Source organism: Pristiophorus japonicus, chromosome 10, assembly GCF_044704955.1.
Source record: "Pristiophorus japonicus isolate sPriJap1 chromosome 10, sPriJap1.hap1, whole genome shotgun sequence".
Classification (NCBI taxonomy): Eukaryota; Metazoa; Chordata; class Chondrichthyes; family Pristiophoridae; genus Pristiophorus; species Pristiophorus japonicus.
The window spans coordinates 57,845,262-57,858,613 of record NC_091986.1 but is presented as its reverse complement, the minus strand read 5'-3'; positions in this window follow the sequence as shown (position 1 = coordinate 57,858,613).

Below are 13,352 nucleotides of genomic sequence, written 5' to 3'. Positions count from 1 at the left end.
CAATTTCCCAACTAATAAGGATTTCCTTCAGTTCCTCCTTCTTACTAGACCCTCTGACCCCCTTTATATCCGGAAGGTTGTTTGTGTCCTCCTTAGTGAATACCGACCCAAAGTACTTGTTCAATTGGTCAGCCATTTCTTTGTTCCCAGTTATGACTTCCCCTGATTCTGACTGCAGGGGACCTACGTTTGTCTTTACTAACCTTTTTCTCTTTACATACCTATAGAAGCTTTTGCAATCCATTTTAATGTTCCCTGCAAGCTTCCTCTCATACTCTATTTTCCCTGCCCTAATCAAACCCTTTGTCCTCCTCTGCTGAGTTCTAAATTTCTCCCAGTCCCTGGGTTCACTGCTATTTCTGGCCAATTTGCATGCCATTTCCTTGGCTTTAATTCTATCCCTGACTTCCCTTGATAGCCACGGTTGAGCCACCTTCCGTTTTTTCTTTTTACGCCAGACAGGGATGTACAATTGTTGTAGTTCATTAGTAAATTAGCTTTCAAAGCTATCAGTAGTAATCCCCAGAGACTATATAGCATGGAAGAAAAGCAACAGGACGAGGAGGTTTTAGAGCTACACATCATCAAGAGCATGAGGTTAACTAACAGCGATTAGAAAAGTATCACCATCCACGTAGATGTTGCAGGAACCAAGATAAAAGCATGGAGATCAACACTGTTGCATCCGTGAGTGTCGTAGTGGAATCGCTATACCTGCATGATTCCCCGTTGGAGAATTCCAAGATAAAGAAGTCTGAAATTAAATCAGAAGGTGAGAGTGAAGAACCATCACCATAAATGGTTAAAGTGGTTACCAGGAAGAGTGGTGAAAATATATGGTCCTCGTATATATTTGGTCAAGATATTTGATCATGAACAGGTTAGGTTTGTTCACATTGATATTTTACCTACCTACGTGAAAGTAGTTGATGGTGGGAATGATTCAATTATTTCTGACTCATCAAATAGTTTTGATACAAGTAAAGTACCAGTAACATATCCTACATTCAGTGTACTGGAAACAAATCCAAAAGAAAGTCAGAATTTAAGTCTGCGTCCGAGTCAGGCAGACAATCAATTTGAAGTTGGAGAGAGTTCAAATAGAAATCAAGGGCACCCTTGGAGGAAAACTTTCCTCAGGATCAGCCTCGAATGAGTTTAAATTCAACATCATGTTTGGAAGGTTCTGTTCAAGAGTGAAGGTATCCTCTTCGAAACAGAAAACAAGTGGTTATGCTTGATTTGTAAATATGGCAAAATAAGTCCATATCTTTTGTTATGTATAACCATGCAAGTTATGTATGATGATTATTTTGTTATATTACTTCTTCATTGAGGAGGGAGAAGCGTAATATATGTAGCTCCACCTGTGGACTACTGTGGCACTGCAGCCAGTGCTGTGTACAAATAAAGAGGGAACAGGTCACCTGACTAGGTTCTAGCGTGTTCTGCCATCTTGAGGCTGTGTGTGTTTGTGAGTTGTACTGAAGATATAGGCTGCCAACTGTGGAGCGAAGAAGCCAGAATTGGAGGACCACAATGATCTCAGATGGTTGTAGGACGGAGGAGGTTACAGAGATAGGCAGAACCAAGAATACAGATTCCTCGTCCAGTACAGGCCAACACCAAGGTGCAGACTTTCCCAACAGTTCAGGCCAAGGGCGTAGATTCTCACATCATACAGGGCAACACCAAGTATCAGACTCTCCCACCAGTACAGGCCAACATAGAAACATTAGCTGATAGCTGATCTGTATCTTAACGCTATCTACCCACCTTGGTTCCATCACCCTTAATATACTTGCCTAACAAAAATCTGTCAATTTCAGTTTTGACATTTTCAATTCACATAGCCTCATCAGCTTTTTGAGGGGAGAGTTCCAGATTTCCACTCCTCTTTGTATGAAGAATTGCTTCCGAACAGCATCCCAGAATGGTCCAACTCTAATTTTAAGGTTATGGTGCCTCAACTCCCTTAATTAACTATATAATCATCTTTACTCAAGGGAATACAAGCCTAGTCTATGCAGTCTGTCCTCATAATTTAACGCAATATCCCAGGTATCATTCTGTTGAGTCTGTGCGACACCCTCTCCCAGGCCAATGTACCCTTCCTGAGGTGCGGTGCCCAGACCTGACCACAGTAACTCCAAATGGAGTCTCACCAAAGGTTTCATATAACTTTAGCATAACTTCATACCTTTGTATTATAGCACCTTTGAGATAAAGGCCAACATTCCAAAAGCCTTTTCAATTATGTTTTCTATCAGTCCACTAGCTTTTAGGGATTTCTGTACTTGAACATCTAAACCCCTCTGCCCGTCCACATTTCCTAGCTTCTCACCATTTACAAAATACTCTGATCTATCTTTCTTAGGTCCAAAATAAATCCTTTGAACTCCATCTGCCACTGTTTTTCCACTCACTTAATCTATGAACGTCCCTTTGCAACTATCTGCTCCCATTTACACAATTTACTGTGCCGACTTAGTGTCGTCAGCAAACTTAGACATACCACTCTCGTTTCCTTCATCCAAGTAATTTCATCATATCATAGACAGTCCCTTGAAATCGAGAAAGACTTGAAAGTGAATTCTCAGGTGACTGTACAGTCCAATATGGGAATTACAGTCTCCGGCACAGGTGGGATAGTCAGTGGTTGAAGGAAGATTGGGTGGGTCGTCTGGTTTTCTGCATGCACCTTCCGCTGTCCGCGTTTGGTTTCTGCATGCTCTTGGCGACGAGACTCGAGGTGCTCAGCGCCCTCCTGGATGCTCTTTCTCCACTTAGGGCAGTCTTGGGCCAGGGATTCCCAGGTGCAGGTGGGGATGTTACACTTTATCAAGGAGGCTCTGAGGGTGTCCTTGAAATGTTTCCTCCGCCTGGGCTCGCTTGCTGTATAGGAGTTCCAAGTAGAGTTCTTGCTTTGGGAGTCTCGTGTCGGGAATGCGGACGATGTGGCCCGCCCATCGGAACTGGTCAAGTGCAATCAGTGCTTCATTGCTGGGGATGTTGGCCTGATCGAGAACACTGATGTTGGTGCACCTATACTCCCAGTGGATTTGCAGGATCTTGCGGAGGCAGCGCTGGTGGTACTTCTCCAGCACTTTGAGGTGTCCATTATATATGGTCCACGTCTCTGAGCCATATAAGAGGTCGGGTATCTCTACTGCCCTGTAGACCATACGCTTGGTGCCAGATTTGAGGTCCTGGTCTTCAAATAGTCTCTTCCTCAGGCGATCGAAGGCCGCGCTGGCATACTGGAGGCAGTGTTGGATCTCGTCGTCGATGTCTGCCCTTGCTGATAGTAGGCTCCTGAGATATGGAAAATAGTCCATGTTGTCCAAGGCCGCGCCATGGATTTTGATGACTGGGGGCAGTGCTGTGAGATGGGGTCAGGTTGGTGGAGGACCTTTGTCTTACGGAGCTCAGAGTCACAATGCGGATTCTGTCCACTAAGGGGTAAAATGGACATGATCTTCACTGCACGACAACGACAAGAGAAATGCAGGATACAGCCCCAACCCTTGTACATGGCCGCCTTTGACCTCACAAAGGCTTTTGACACTGTCAACCGTGAGGGAATATGGAGCGTCCTCCTCCGTTTTGACTGCCCCCCAAACATTTGTCACCATCCTCCGCTTGCTCCATGATGAAATGCAAGCCTTGATCCTGACCAATAGATGCACCACAGACCCAATCCACATCCGGACCGGGGTCATGCAGGGCTGCGTCATCGCGCCAACGTTCTTTTCGATTTTCCTCGCTGCAATGCTCCATCTCACTCTCAATAAGCACCCCACTGGAGTGGAACTAAACTATAGAACCAATGGGAACCTGTTCACTCTTTGTCGTCCCATCCTCTGCCATCGATCTACAGTTGCGGATGACACTTGCGTCTGCGCACATTCAGAGACTGAACTCCAAACCATCATCAACATCTTCACTGAAGCGTAAAAAAGCAAAGGCCTTACACTAAAGCAGGTCATTTATAAATATGGTGAAAAGCTGAGGTCCCAGTACAAATCTCTGGAGGCCACCACCAGTCACATCCTGCCAATTGGAGTACATACCAATTATCTCTACTCTGTCTTCTAACTCCCAACATATTCCCCACCCATGTCAATTGATTCTTTCTGCTTAAACTTCTGACTGCTAGCACCACTCTACCAATCTTATTCACGACTGTCCTGACCCGACCTGGGTGGGAACACAGGAGGAGCAGCAGCCAGCAACACCGGGAATCAGTATGAGCCTTCCCCAGAGGGTGACAAAAGCGAAGAGGACGACTACATCAATGTCGCCGGAGTCCAGGGAGCAGATTGGTGGAGTGTCATGGAACGAGGCCGAGCCCATCGGAAGGGTCAGGGCACAGGAGGAGTCGGAGGTCGGGGCCAAGAGGAGTCGGAGGTCAGGGACAGGAGGTGTGGGAGGTCGGAGACGGGGTCAGGAGAAGTCAGAGGTTGGGGCCAAGAGGAGTTGGAGGTGGGATCCAGGAGGTGACGGAGGCCGGTGGTAAGGCCCAGGAGGTGTCGGAGGTCGGAGGTCAGGCTCGGGAGGGGCCAGGAGGATTCGCAGGTCGGGGCCAGGAGGTGTCGGAGGTCGGGGCCAGCAGATGTCGAACATCTGGGCCAGGAGGAGTCGGAGGTTATGGGTTGGGGCCAGGAAGTGTCGGATGTCGGACCCGGGTGGGCCCGGGAGGAGTCGGGGGTTGGGCCCGGGAGGGGTCGGGGGTTGGGCCCGGGAGGGGTCGGGGGTTGGGCCCGGGAGGGGTCGGGGGTTGGGCCCGGGACGGGGTCGGGGGTTGGGCCCGGGACGGGGTCGGGGGTTGGGCCCGGGACGGGGTCGGGGGTTGGGCCCGGGAGGAGTCTGAGGTCGCACGTCGGGCCCGGGAGGGGTCGGGCCCGGTGGGGGTAGGAGGTCGGGCGTCGGGCCCGGGGGGGGGGTAGGAGGTCGGGCGGAGTCGGAGGTCGGGCGTCGGGACCGGGGTGTGGTCGGGTGTCGGGACCGGTGGGGGGGGGGGGGGGTTGGAGGTCGGGTGTCGGGCCCGGGAGGGGTCGGAGTCGGGCGTCGAGCCCGGGAGGAGTCGGAGGTCAAATGTCGGGACCCAGAGCGGAGGTCGGAAGCATAGGTGCGACGACATCGAGGTCTAAGAGTGGCCCAGGAAAGGAACAGCATGGGCCAACAGCGAGGTTCCGCGAGGACTACACTGTGAATCTCAAGGAGAGAGTTCCTGTGGAAAGGAGGAAGAAGGACAGTAGGAGTATGCGAGTGTGTATGAACTTGGCCCATACAGTGGAGCCTGGTCTCCAGTTGTATTGGATCCCCTTGCCACTGGAGCAAGACCTTGCTCTGTCAAGCCCATATGGTAGCTGGTATGCAACAGCCACCCCACGTTAAAAGAATTCATGCACAGGCAACTTCCACACTCTGAGATGATTTTCGAGACCTGGAATGTCAGGTCCCTCTTGGACAACCTCAACGGCAATAGACCGGAACACCACACCACTATTGTTGCCCGGGAACTCGAGCACTTCAACATGGACATCGCCGCCCTGAGCGAGACCCGGTGGACAGTGGAAGGCCAGCTCAAAGAACAAGATGCTGGCTACACCTTCTTCTGGAAAGGCAAACCAGAAGTAGAACGCCACCTCCATGGGGTGCTTTGTGGTCAAAAACGAGCTAGTGGGCCATCTCAGAGACTCCCCCTGCAGGATAAACGAACGCCTCATGACCCTTCGGCTCGCCCTAGCCCAGAACCAGTGCACCATGGTCTTCAGCTCGTACGCCCCAACACTGGAAGCTACAGAAGAGGCTAAAGAGGAATTCGGCTCCAGCCTTGAAAAATCACTGTCCCGAATCCCAATGGGCGACAAGCTGATCCTCCTTGGCACCTTCAGTGCCAGAGTTGGAGAGGACACTGACCTCTGGAGAGGTGTGATTGGCAGAGAGTGGGTAGGGAAAGCCAACTCCAACGACAACCTCCATATGACGAATTGCTTAGAACACAGCCTTGTCATAACCAATACCCTGTTCTGTCAGAAGGATAACACCCTTGCTCCAAGCACTGGCATCTGCTAGACTATAGGCTAGAACCTCCACTTTGTTTGCCTGCTTAACGCCAACTTAACGCCCATTTTACCGCTGAAATTATGTATAACGCCCATATATCATCCATTTTGGCACAAAATGGAAACTGACGGGCATTTTTCGGAAATTTATCGCTGAGCGTTACTTTCCCCATGTGCTTAACGGCGGAAAAAAATATTACCACCCGCCCACTTTTTTTGCGGAATCAGCAAGATGGGCGAATTCAACGTCCATAATGTCACCCAGCGTTACTTTCCACACGGAATTAATGCTGAGATTCAATATTAACGCTCGGCGACTGTTTTTTGTCGTAAACAGCATATTTACCCTGTTATGTCTTAAATAAAGCAATGTGACTGAGTACTGTAGACTTGAGTAAGTGTGACCTTAGTCTCTTTATTCTGACTCCAAAGTGCTGGCACAGCATGGGAGGCCTGCTTATATGCAGTGCTCCCAAGGGATGCTGGGATCCCTTGGGACTCCAACAGATGCACCCTCTGGTGGCGGTAGAATGCTGGTTACAAGGTGTTGCATACATAACATACCCAAACTGGCAGCCATGGAGGTCAGCCATCGTCAATTTCACCACCTCACACACATTTCGCCCACAATATCGCTCGCTCAAAAAACTGTCCACAAAAAGTGGAACTAACCGGAACGAATCACAGCGTTATGGACGCCATGTTGTAGATCACATGTCGCGTCCTTTAAAAGGCTGCTGTGTTTCGACCTCGACGGAGTTCGGATGTACTCTGCAGTCGTTGGAATTGAGGTGAACATCTCTAAAAACATCTTGACCACACTGTGACCGATTGGAATTGAAGAGGTGTGCTCGTTGGGACATTCCTTGTTTGTGTGCAATCAGTGGAAAACAGAGAACAATGCAATGGAGCATGTCCTTTCTCACCCTCTCTTGGTGACTAAATACATGCAGCAGACTCGACATTACTGAAGGAATGTTGCAATGCTTTATGTGCCCAATGAACGAAGTGACAGACAGAGGAGGAGGACCAGACTTTACATCCCCCGCAAGTACAAGGAGAAACATTCTTACCTCGACTTGCCCGACACCACCTGCCTTCGGAGACTGCTCTTCCACAAGGAGGTTATCACTGAGGTATGCCAGCTGAGTAGACCTACAGCCTGCCAGCACCATCGGAACTGCACTGTCCATCGAGGTCAAAGTCACCGCGGCACTGTCGCTCTATGCCTCGGGTTCTTTTCAGGCCACAGCTGGTCTCCAGCGCATGAAAATCAACGCCAGAGCACTCAAAGATCCCACTAAGAAAACTCTATTCAGCTAGCGCCTCTCTACCAACTTGATGACTCCCAGTGACCCAGACATGCAGAGTGTCCACAGTGCTTGGTCTGCCCTCAAGGCTTCCATAATTGGCAACTGCGAAGAGACGCTTGGTCACTCGACCAGGAAACACCAAGACTGGTTCGATGAGAACGACCAGGAGATCCAGGAGCTAATATGCCACAAGTGCAAGGCATTCTTGGACTGGAAGCAACAACACAATTCGAGTGCAAGAAAGCAGCTCTACAGACATCAGAAGGCCGAGGTCCAACAGAAAATCCGCAACCTAAAGAACAGATGGTGGGTGGAGAAAGCTCAAGAAATCCAGCAGCTAGCCGACAAGCACAACATGTGAGGATTATTCAGCGCAGTCAAGGCAACCAATGGCCCAAGCACCCAAGGTCCTACCTCACTGCTGGCCAAGAATGGAGAGGTGCTCATTAAGGACAGAGAGGCAGTCAGTGCCTGCTGGAAGGAACACTTCGAGGATCTCCTTAACTGAGACTCTATCTTTGACATGAATGTCCTCGACTCCATCCCATAGCGTGCCTCCCGCTGCCATCTCAGCACAGCCCCAGCACAGCATGAAATTGAAAAGGCCATCTGAAAACTGAAGAACAACAAATCATCAGGAGCAGGAGTGAGACCGGGGTCGGCGAGAGGAGTGCTGGTGCAGCTACTGGGAGAGGGCAAAAAAGTAGAAAGTAATGGAAAGATGACATCACAGCCAAGGGGGTAAGTGATTGCCTGGTGATTGGTGAGTAGCTTTTCTTTTTTCTTTATCAGTAATTAACTTTAAGTACTGTTGCCAATTTAAGTTATTCTAAGGGTTAAGTCATGGCAGGAGAGCTCGAACACGTGTTATGCTCCTCCTGCAGTATGTGGGAAATCAGGGATGCCTCCGGTGTTCCTGACGACTACGTGTGTGGGAAGTGTACCCGCCTCCAGCTCCTGACGGAACATGTTGCGGAATTGGAGCAGAAGGTGGATTCACTCTGGAGCATCCACGAGGCTGAGAATGACGTGAATAGCACGTTTAGTGAGTTGGTCTTATCACAGGTAAAAGGTCCACAGCCAGATAGGGAATGGAAGACCAACAGAAAGAGCAGTGCAAGGAAGGTAGTGCAGGGATCCCCTGTGGTCAACCCCCTGCAAAACAGATACACCGCTTTGAGTACTGTTGAGGGGGATGACTCATCAGGGGGGAGCAGCAGCAGCCAAGTTCATGGCACCATGGCTGGCTCTGCTGCACAGGAGGGCATGAAAAAGAGTGGGAGAGCGATAGTGATAGGGGATTCAATTGTAAGGGGAATAGATAGGCGTTTCTGTGGCCGCAACCGAGACTCCGGGATGGTATGTTGCCTCCCTGGTGCAAGGGTCAAGAATGTCTCGGAGCGGGTGCAGGACATTCTGAAAAGGGAGGGTGAACAGCCAGTTGTCGTGGTGCATATTGGTACCAGCGATATAGGTCCTACGAGAAGAATTTAAGGAGCTAAATTAAAAAGTCGGACCTCAAAAGTAGTAATCTCGGGATTTCTACCAGTGCCACGTGCTAGTCAGAGTAGGAATCGCTGGATAGCGCAGATGAATACGTGGCTTGAGCAGTGGTGCAGCAGTGAGGGATTCAAATTCCTGGGCATTGGAACCGGTTCTGGGGAAGGTGGGACCAGTACAAACCGGATGGTCTGCAGCTTGGCAGGACCGGAACCAATGTCCCAGGAGGAGTGTTTGCTAGTGCTGTTGGGAAGGAGTTAAACTAATATGGCACGGGGATGCGAACCAATGCAGGGACACAGAGAGAAACAAAATGGAGACTGAAGAAAAAGTCAGAAAAGAGATGAGTAAAAGCGGAGGGCAGAGAAACCCAAGGCAAAAAACAAAAAGGGCCACTTTGCAACAAAATTCTAAAGGGTCAAAGTTTGTTAAAAAGGCAAGCCTGAAGGCTCTGTGCCTCAATGTGAGGAGTATTCGGAATAAGGTGGATAAATTAACTGCAGATAGCAGTTAACGGGTATGATGTGGTTGGCATCATGGAGACATGTTTCCAGGGTGACCAAGGCTGGGAATTCAACATCCAAGGGTATTCAATATTTAGGAAAGATAGACAGCAAGGAAAAGGAAGTGGGGTGGCATTGCTGGTTAAAGAGGAAATTAATGCAATTGTAAGGAAAGACATTAGCTTGGATGATGTGGAATCGGTATGGGTGGAGCTACGGAACACCAAAGGGCAGAAAACGCTAGTGGGAGTTGTGTACAGACCTCCAAACAGTAGTTGTGATGTTGGGGGGGGGGGGGCAACAAATAAGAAATTAAGGGTGCATGCAATAAAGGTGCAGCAGTTATCATGGGTGACTTTAATATGCATATAGATTGGGCTAACCAAACTGGAAACAATACGGTAGAGGAGGATTTCCTGGAGTGCATAAGGGATGGTTTTCTAGACCAATATGTCGAGGAACCAACTAGGGGGGAAGGCCATCTTAGACTGGGTGTTGTGTAATGAGAGAGGATTAATTAGCAATCTCGTTGTGTGAGGCCCCTTGGGGAAGAGTGACCATAATATGGTGGAATTCTACATTAGAATGGAGAATGAAACAGTTAATTCAGAGACCATGGTCCAGAACTTAAAGAAGGCTAACTTTGAAGGTATGAGGCGTGAATTGGCTAGGATAGATTGGCGGATGATAGTTAAGGGGTTGACAGTGGATGGGCAATGGCAGACATTTAGAGAACACATGGTTGAACTACAACAATTGTACATCCCTGTCTGGCGTAAAAATAAAAAAGGGAACGTGGCTCAACCGTGGCTATCAAGGGAAATCAGGGATGGTATTAAAGCCAAGGAAGTGGCATACAAATTGGTCAGAAATAGCAGCGAACCCGGGGACTGGGAGAAATTTAGAACTCAGCAGAGGAGGACAAAGGGTTTGATTAGGGCAGGGAAAATAGAGTACGAGAGGAAGCTTGCAGGGAACATTAAAAAGGACTGCAAAAGCTTCGATAGGTATGTAAAGAGAAAAAGGTTAGTAAAGACAAATGTAGGTCCCCTGCAGTCAGAATCAGGGGAAGTCATAACTGGGAACAAAGAAATGGCAGATCAATTGAACAAGTACTTTGGGTCGGTATTCACTAAGGAGGACACAAACAACCTTCCGGATATAAAGGGGGTCACAGGGTCTAGTAAGAAGGAGGAACTGAGGGAAATCCTTATTAGTCGGGAAATTGTGTTGCGGAAATTGATGGGACTGAAGGACGATAAATCCCCAGGGCCTGATGGTCTGCATCCCAGAGTACTTAAGGAGGGGGCCTTGGAAATAGCGGATGCATTGACAGTCATTTTCCAACATTCCATAGGCTCTGGATCAATTCCTATGGAGTGGTGAGTAGCCAATGCAACCCCACTTTTTTAAAATGGAAGAAGAGAGAAAACAGGGAATTATAGACCGGTCAGCCTGACATCGGTAGTGGGTAAAATGATGGAATCAATTATTAAGGATGTCATAGCAGCGCATTTGGAAAGAGGTGACATGATGGGTCCAAGTCAGCATGGAATTATGAAAGGGAAATCATGCTTGACAAATCTTCTGAAATTCTTTGAGGATGTTTCTAGTAGAGTGGACAAGGGAGAACCATTTGATGTGGTGTATTTGGACTTTCAGAAGGCTTTTGACAAGGTCCCACACAAGAGATTAAAGCACATGGGATTGGGGGTAGTGTGCTGACATGGATTGAGAACTGGTTGTCAGACAGGAAGCAAAGAGTAGGAGTAAATGGGTACTTTTCAGAATGGCAGGCAGTGACTAGTGGGGTACTGCAAGTTTCTGTGCTGGGGCCCCAGCTGTTTACATTGTACATTAATGATTTAGATGAGGGGATTAAATGTAGTATCTCCAAATTTGCGGATGACACTAAGTTGGGTGGCAGTGTGAGCTGCGAGGAGGATGCTATGAGGCTGCAGAGTGACTTGGACAGATTAGGTGAGTGGGCAAATGCATGGCAGATGAAGTATAATGTGGATAAATATGAGGTTATCCACTTTGGTGGTAAATACAGAGAGACAGACTATTATCTGAATGGTGACAGATTAGGAAAAGGGGAGGTGCAACGAGACCTGGGTGTCATGGTACATCAGTCATTGAAGGTTTCTATGCAGGTACAGCAGGCGGTTAAGAAAGCAAATGGCATAGCGAGGGGATTTGAGTACAGGGGCAGGGAGGTGTTACTACAGTTGTACAGGGCCATGGTGAGGCCACACCTGGAGTATTGTGTACAGTTTTGATCTCTTAACTTGAAGGACATTCTTGCTATTGAGGGAGTGCAGCGAAGGTTCACCAGACTGATTCCCGGGACGGCGGGACTGACCTATCAAGAAAGACTGGATCAACTGGGCTTGTATTCCCTGGAGTTCAGAAGAATGAGAGGGGACCTCATATAAACGTTTAACATTCTGACGGGTTTAGACAGGTTAGATGCAGGAAGAATGTTCCCGATGTTGGGGAAGTCCAGAACCAGGGGTCACAGTCTAAGGATAAGGGGTAAGCCATTTAAAACCGAGATGAGGAGAAACTTCTTCACCCAGAGAGTGGTGAACCTGTGGAATTCTCTACCACAGAAAGTTGTTGAGGCCAATTCACTAAATATATTCAAAAAGGAGTTAGATGTAGTCCTTACTACTCGGGGGATCAAGGGGTATGGCGAGAAAGCAGGAATGGGGTACTGAAGTTGTATGTTCAGCCATGAACTCATTGAATGGCGGTGCAGACTCAAAGGGCCGAATGGCCAACTCCTGCACCTATTTTCTATGTTTCTATGTTTCGATGAATCCCCACTGAGGCATTAAAACATGATGTAGAAGCACTAGTGGCGCGGATTAATGCCTTCATCTCTCTTATCTGGAAAGAGGAGATCATGCCAAAGAAAGGTGACAAGTCTGACTGCGGTAACTCCAAAGGAATTTCCCTGCTGTCGACTACCGGGAATGTCATCACAAGAATCCTCCTCAATCGTCTACTCCCCGTGGCTGACGAGCTCCTCCCACAGTCGCCATGCAGATTCTGCCCACTAAGGGGCACAATATACATGATCTTTACCACGCAGCAGATATAAGAGAGATGCAGAAAACAGCAGCAACTCTTGTACATGGCCACCTTTGACCTCACAAAAGCCTTCGACACAATCAACTGTGAGGGATTATGGAGCGTCCTCGTCAGGTTTAGCTGCTCTCAAAAGTTTGTCATCATTCTCCACCTGCTCCACGATGACATTCAAACCATGATCCTGACCAATGGATTCATCACAGACCTATTCCACATTCGGATCGGGATCAAGCAAGGCTGCGTCATCGCACCAACGCTCACCTTGATCTTCCTTGCTGCAATGCTCCATCTCACCCTCAGCAACCTCCCCACTGGAGTGGAGCTAAAATATAGGACATGTGTGCGGGAAATGTCTCCAGCTTCAACTACTCGGGCTCCGTGTTTTGGAGCTTGAGCAGTGGTTGGAGTCACTACGGTGCGTCCGCGAGGCTGAGAGCTACGTGGATAGCATGTTTCAGCAGGTAGCCACCGCGCAGCTTAAAATCATGCAGGCAGAGGGGATGTGTGTGACTACAAGATGGATGAAGAATGCTAGGCAGGTTGTGCAGGAATCCCGCCTGAGTCCATCTCGCTTTCCAACTGATATTCTCTTTTGAGAACTGGTGAAAGCGATGGAGAGCAGCCAGAGCCAATTCCAAGGCACCACTGGTGGCTCAGCTGCACTGGCGGGGAGAGACAAAAAAATAAAAGAGCTGTAGCGTTATGGGATTCAATAGTTCGGGGAACAGAGAGGCATTTCTGCAGCCATAGACGTGACTCCAGGATGGTATTGTGCTTTCCTGGTGCCAGGGTCAAGGATGTCACAGAGTGGATACAGGGCATTCTGGGGGGAGAGGGTAAACAGCAAGAGGTCGTGGTCCATATTG